Source organism: Triticum aestivum, chromosome 3A (genome assembly GCF_018294505.1).
Source record: "Triticum aestivum cultivar Chinese Spring chromosome 3A, IWGSC CS RefSeq v2.1, whole genome shotgun sequence".
NCBI classification, from domain to species: Eukaryota; Viridiplantae; Streptophyta; class Magnoliopsida; order Poales; family Poaceae; genus Triticum; species Triticum aestivum.
The window spans coordinates 18,855,331-18,861,719 of NC_057800.1; positions in this window are offsets into that span (position 1 = coordinate 18,855,331).

Genomic DNA, 6,389 nt, shown 5'->3' on the forward strand with positions numbered 1-6,389 from the left:
TTTTACCCATTTACAGGACCTCCAACATGTTAAGCTGACCCTTCATGTGCATAGGACTTGTTTTCTACTCTGCCGTGGAATATACATACAATTTCTGGATATTCCGGTCCTCTGGGTAGGAGTTATTCGTATACTATGTCTATAGTGTGGTATAGGAGTAGAAGTATAGATACCTGTCCTCTGCGTCCTTCACCACAACGGCGTCCAAAGCTACGTTGTTCCTGTACAGGGCCACCTAACAGGAGGACACGGTGCACCCATTTTAAATTCCGGCCGGCCGAATCAGCAGATCAACCAAGAAATACAGCACCAGCACAGAAAGAAAGAATATACATGTTTCATCGATCGGTTCTGTACCTTAATATTGGACGAGCCAGCTGAAGAAAGTGGAGATTGGACGGGATGGTATTGCTCGTCCGCCAGATCAAACTCCTCCTGGACGCCGGGGGCTTCCGCTAGCATGAGCAGGGCCGCTGCTGCTTCCTCTTCGGCGCTCTGCGGTGGCCGGGAAGGTGGACGGCGGTGAAGCAGGGTTGGTCGGATTCATCTCTGCCGTGGTGGTGTAGTGCGACGAGAGGAGAGAGACGGCAGGACAAAAATGTGTGAGAGGGATTGTGGGGATCTGAATGGAACAATGGGGCAGTGATTATTTATCGTGGTGTATACAGGACTAGATCTGTAGATCAGGCTGTCATTTTTAGAGAAGATTGGCAGCGTTTCACTAAATTGATTGTGGTATTTCAAATTTCTTTCAGGGATATTGAAAGCATATCTAATAATGAATTAAGAGGATCTAAAAAATAATTAAAGTATAAGACTATGCCTTTTTTGCTTGTGCAAATAAAGGAAATAAATATATGCCCAGTTGGCGTCGCCTAGCTAATTGCCTATGTATCCATTTTTTTTTCCGCGAGTACGCCAAAGGCATATCATATCTTTATAGAAGGCAGAAATATTTATAAGAAGTTGCGAGTGATGCGAACATCACACAAAAGAAGATAACACCGCCTACACCCACACCTAACAAGCAAAGCCTAATCTCTCACAACACGATCTAACACTCTACCACCTAATCCAGCCTCCTTCCATTCTTTGATCTCGTCCATGATGTGTTTGTGTAGCTCATCCACTGTTTTTTGTTGATTTATCCGGTTGAACACCCTCGCGTTTCTTTGCTTCCATAGCGACTATGCCACGGCAACCACCAGCGTGTCAAAAGTTCTCTTGTTAGCCCTTGTAAAGTTGCTTCTAGCTTGCAACCACCATTCCAACAGATTATCATGTCCTTGCGGCCAAGGTACCATCAAATTCAATCCATTGAAGCATTTGTGCCACACCTGTCTAGCATAGGGGCATTGGATGTGTATGTGCTCGGCATTATCTTCCTCTTGCAAGCACGTGTAGCATGGCGAGCGGTGATCTTGCAACCCATGTCGAGCTCGTCGGTCCGACATCCAAATCTGATGTTGGACAGCTTGCGAAACGTGGATTTTGCATTTCAATGGCGTCGTACTCCTCCAAATACATGCTGCGTAAGGCACCCTTTCCAGCCCTTGGCATAGCCTGATATAAACCGATCGAGCCGTGTACTACCCCGAAGCGTCAACCGGCCATGTAAATTTGTCTGGGGTGTTGGTATCCCGTGGGATATTGGCGATGGCATGGCAAAGGTTGAGAAACTGGATGTGGCCAGTAAAGGTCAGCTCTCCGTCCAAGTCCTGAATCCAACTGTTATCATCCAAAGCTTGTTGAACCATGCGACGGTTCCGTCTTCGCAAATCCACCATGTCGTGTATCAGAGGTGCAAAATCCAGAATGGACGCGCCATGCAGCCAGCGGTCTCACCAGAAGAGAGTTTTGGCTCCGTCTCCCAACGTGATGCAAACTAAGCCATCAAAAATTTAGACACTAATTGTGTAAGTGAAACTACAAAAATAAATATATCGAGTATGCAAGCGAGTCACCACTCGTCTATGTAAAACCAGGAAAATAAATACTTCAAGTATGTAATGGAATCGTTAAGTTTATTTCATCCCTTTTGCGAATACATTTATTTCTTTATCGTCCTTTTATCTGAATCATTTCTCTCTTAATCTTGCCCTTGCGGTTTATTCCGTGTTTTACCCATTTACAGGACCTCCAACATGTTAAGCTGACCCTTCATGTGCATAGGACTTGTTTTCTACTCTGCCGTGGAATATACATACAATTTCTGGATATTCCGGTCCTCTGGGTAGGAGTTATTCGTATACTATGTCTATAGTGTGGTATAGGAGTAGAAGTATAGATACCTGTCCTCTGCGTCCTTCACCACAACGGCGTCCAAAGCTACGTTGTTCCTGTACAGGGCCACCTAACAGGAGGACACGGTGCACCCATTTTAAATTCCGGCCGGCCGAATCAGCAGATCAACCAAGAAATACAGCACCAGCACAGAAAGAAAGAATATACATGTTTCATCGATCGGTTCTGTACCTTAATATTGGACGAGCCAGCTGAAGAAAGTGGAGATTGGACGGGATGGTATTGCTCGTCCGCCAGATCAAACTCCTCCTGGACGCCGGGGGCTTCCGCTAGCATGAGCAGGGCCGCTGCTGCTTCCTCTTCGGCGCTCTGCGGTGGCCGGGAAGGTGGACGGCGGTGAAGCAGGGTTGGTCGGATTCATCTCTGCCGTGGTGGTGTAGTGCGACGAGAGGAGAGAGACGGCAGGACAAAAATGTGTGAGAGGGATTGTGGGGATCTGAATGGAACAATGGGGCAGTGATTATTTATCGTGGTGTATACAGGACTAGATCTGTAGATCAGGCTGTCATTTTTAGAGAAGATTGGCAGCGTTTCACTAAATTGATTGTGGTATTTCAAATTTCTTTCAGGGATATTGAAAGCATATCTAATAATGAATTAAGAGGATCTAAAAAATAATTAAAGTATAAGACTATGCCTTTTTTGCTTGTGCAAATAAAGGAAATAAATATATGCCCAGTTGGCGTCGCCTAGCTAATTGCCTATGTATCCATTTTTTTTTCCGCGAGTACGCCAAAGGCGTATCATATCTTTATAGAAGGCAGAAATATTTATAAGAAGTTGCGAGTGATGCGAACATCACACAAAAGAAGATAACACCGCCTACACCCACACCTAACAAGCAAAGCCTAATCTCTCACAACACGATCTAACACTCTACCACCTAATCCAGCCTCCTTCCATTCTTTGATCTCGTCCATGATGTGTTTGTGTAGCTCATCCACTGTTTTTTGTTCATTTATCCGGTTGAACACCCTCGCGTTTCTTTGCTTCCATAGCGACTATGCCACGGCAACCACCAGCGTGTCAAAAGTTCTCTTGTTAGCCCTTGTAAAGTTGCTTCTAGCTTGCAACCACCATTCCAACAGATTATCATGTCCTTGCGGCCAAGGTACCATCAAATTCAATCCATTGAAGCATTTGTGCCACACCTGTCTAGCATAGGGGCAATGGATGTGTATGTGCTCGGCATTATCTTCCTCTTGCAAGCACGTGTAGCATGGCGAGCGGTGATCTTGCAACCCATGTCGAGCTCGTCGGTCCGACATCCAAATCTGATGTTGGACAGCTTGCGAAACGTGGATTTTGCATTTCAATGGCGTCGTACTCCTCCAAATACATGCTGCGTAAGGCACCCTTTCCAGCCCTTGGCATAGCCTGATATAAACCGATCGAGCCGTGTACTGCCCCGAAGCGTCAACCGGCCATGTAAATTTGTCTGGGGTGTTGGTATCCCGTGGGATATTGGCGATGGCATGGCAAAGGTTGAGAACTGGATGTGGCCAGTAAAGGTCAGCTCTCCGTCCAAGTCCTGAATCCAACTGTTATCATCCAAAGCTTGTTGAACCATGCGACAGTTCCGTCTTCGCAAATCCACCATGTCGTGTATCAGAGGTGCAAAATCCAGAATGGACGCGCCATGCAGCCAGCGGTCTCACCAGAAGGGAGTTTTGGCTCCGTCTCCCAACGTGATGCAAACTAAGCCATCAAAAATTTAGACACTAATTGTGTAAGTGAAACTACAAAAATAAATATATCGAGTATGCAAGCGAGTCACCACTCGTCTATGTAAAACCAGGAAAATAAATACTTCAAGTATGTAATGGAATCGTTAAGTTTATTTCATCCCTTTTGCGAATACATTTATTTCTTTATCGTCCTTTTATCTGAATCATTTCTCTCTTAATCTTGCCCTTGCGGTTTATTCCGTGTTTTACCCATTTACAGGACCTCCAACATGTTAAGCTGACCCTTCATGTGCATAGGACTTGTTTTCTACTCTGCCGTGGAATATACATACAATTTCTGGATATTCCGGTCCTCTGGGTAGGAGTTATTCGTATACTATGTCTATAGTGTGGTATAGGAGTAGAAGTATAGATACCTGTCCTCTGCGTCCTTCACCACAACGGCGTCCAAAGCTACGTTGTTCCTGTACAGGGCCACCTAACAGGAGGACACGGTGCACCCATTTTAAATTCCGGCCGGCCGAATCAGCAGATCAACCAAGAAATACAGCACCAGCACAGAAAGAAAGAATATACATGTTTCATCGATCGGTTCTGTACCTTAATATTGGACGAGCCAGCTGAAGAAAGTGGAGATTGGACGGGATGGTATTGCTCGACCGCCAGATCAAACTCCTCCTAGACGCCGGGGGCTTCCGCTAGCATGAGCAGGGCTGCTGCTGCTTCCTCTTCGGCGCTCTGAGGTGGCCGGGAAGGTGGACGGCGGTGAAGCAGGGTTGGTCGGATTCATCTCTGCCGTGGTGGTGTAGTGCGACGAGAGGAGAGAGACGGCAGGACAAAAATGTGTGAGAGGGATTGTGGGGATCTGAATGGAACAATGGGGCAGTGATTATTTATCGTGGTGTATACAGGACTAGATCTGTAGATCAGGCTGTCATTTTTAGAGAAGATTGGCAGCGTTTCACTAAATTGATTGTGGTATTTCAAATTTCTTTCAGGGATATTGAAAGCATATCTAATAATGAATTAAGAGGATCTAAAAAATAATTAAAGTATAAGACTATGCCTTTTTTGCTTGTGCAAATAAAGGAAATAAATATATGCCCAGTTGGCGTCGCCTAGCTAATTGCCTATGTATCCATTTTTTTTTCCGCGAGTACGCCAAAGGCGTATCATATCTTTATAGAAGGCAGAAATATTTATAAGAAGTTGCGAGTGATGCGAACATCACACAAAAAAGAAGATAACACCGCCTACACCCACACCTAACAAGCAAAGCCTAATCTCTCACAACACGATCTAACACTCTACCACCTAATCCAGCCTCCTTCCATTCTTTGATCTCGTCCATGATGTGTTTGTGTAGCTCATCCACTGTTTTTTGTTCATTTATCCGGTTGAACACCCTCGCGTTTCTTTGCTTCCATAGCGACTATGCCACGGCAACCACCAGCGTGTCAAAAGTTCTCTTGTTAGCCCTTGTAAAGTTGCTTCTAGCTTGCAACCACCATTCCAACAGATTATCATGTCCTTGCGGCCAAGGTACCATCAAATTCAATCCATTGAAGCATTTGTGCCACACCTGTCTAGCATAGGGGCAATGGATGTGTATGTGCTCGGCATTATCTTCCTCTTGCAAGCACGTGTAGCATGGCGAGCGGTGATCTTGCAACCCATGTCGAGCTCGTCGGTCCGACATCCAAATCTGATGTTGGACAGCTTGCGAAACGTGGATTTTGCATTTCAATGGCGTCGTACTCCTCCAAATACATGCTGCGTAAGGCACCCTTTCCAGCCCTTGGCATAGCCTGATATAAACCGATCGAGCCGTGTACTGCCCCGAAGCGTCAACCGGCCATGTAAATTTGTCTGGGGTGTTGGTATCCCGTGGGATATTGGCGATGGCATGGCAAAGGTTGAGAAACTGGATGTGGCCAGTAAAGGTCAGCTCTCCGTCCAAGTCCTGAATCCAACTGTTATCATCCAAAGCTTGTTGAACCATGCGACGGTTCCGTCTTCGCAAATCCACCATGTCGTGTATCAGAGGTGCAAAATCCAGAATGGACGCGCCATGCAGCCAGCGGTCTCACCAGAAGAGAGTTTTGGCTCCGTCTCCCAACGTGATGCAAACTAAGCCATCAAAAATTTAGACACTAATTGTGTAAGTGAAACTACAAAAATAAATATATCGAGTATGCAAGCGAGTCACCACTCGTCTATGTAAAACCAGGAAAATAAATACTTCAAGTATGTAATGGAATCGTTAAGTTTATTTCATCCCTTTTGCGAATACATTTATTTCTTTATCGTCCTTTTATCTGAATCATTTCTCTCTTAATCTTGCCCTTGCGGTTTATTCCGTGTTTTACCCATTTACAGGACCTCCAACATGTTAAG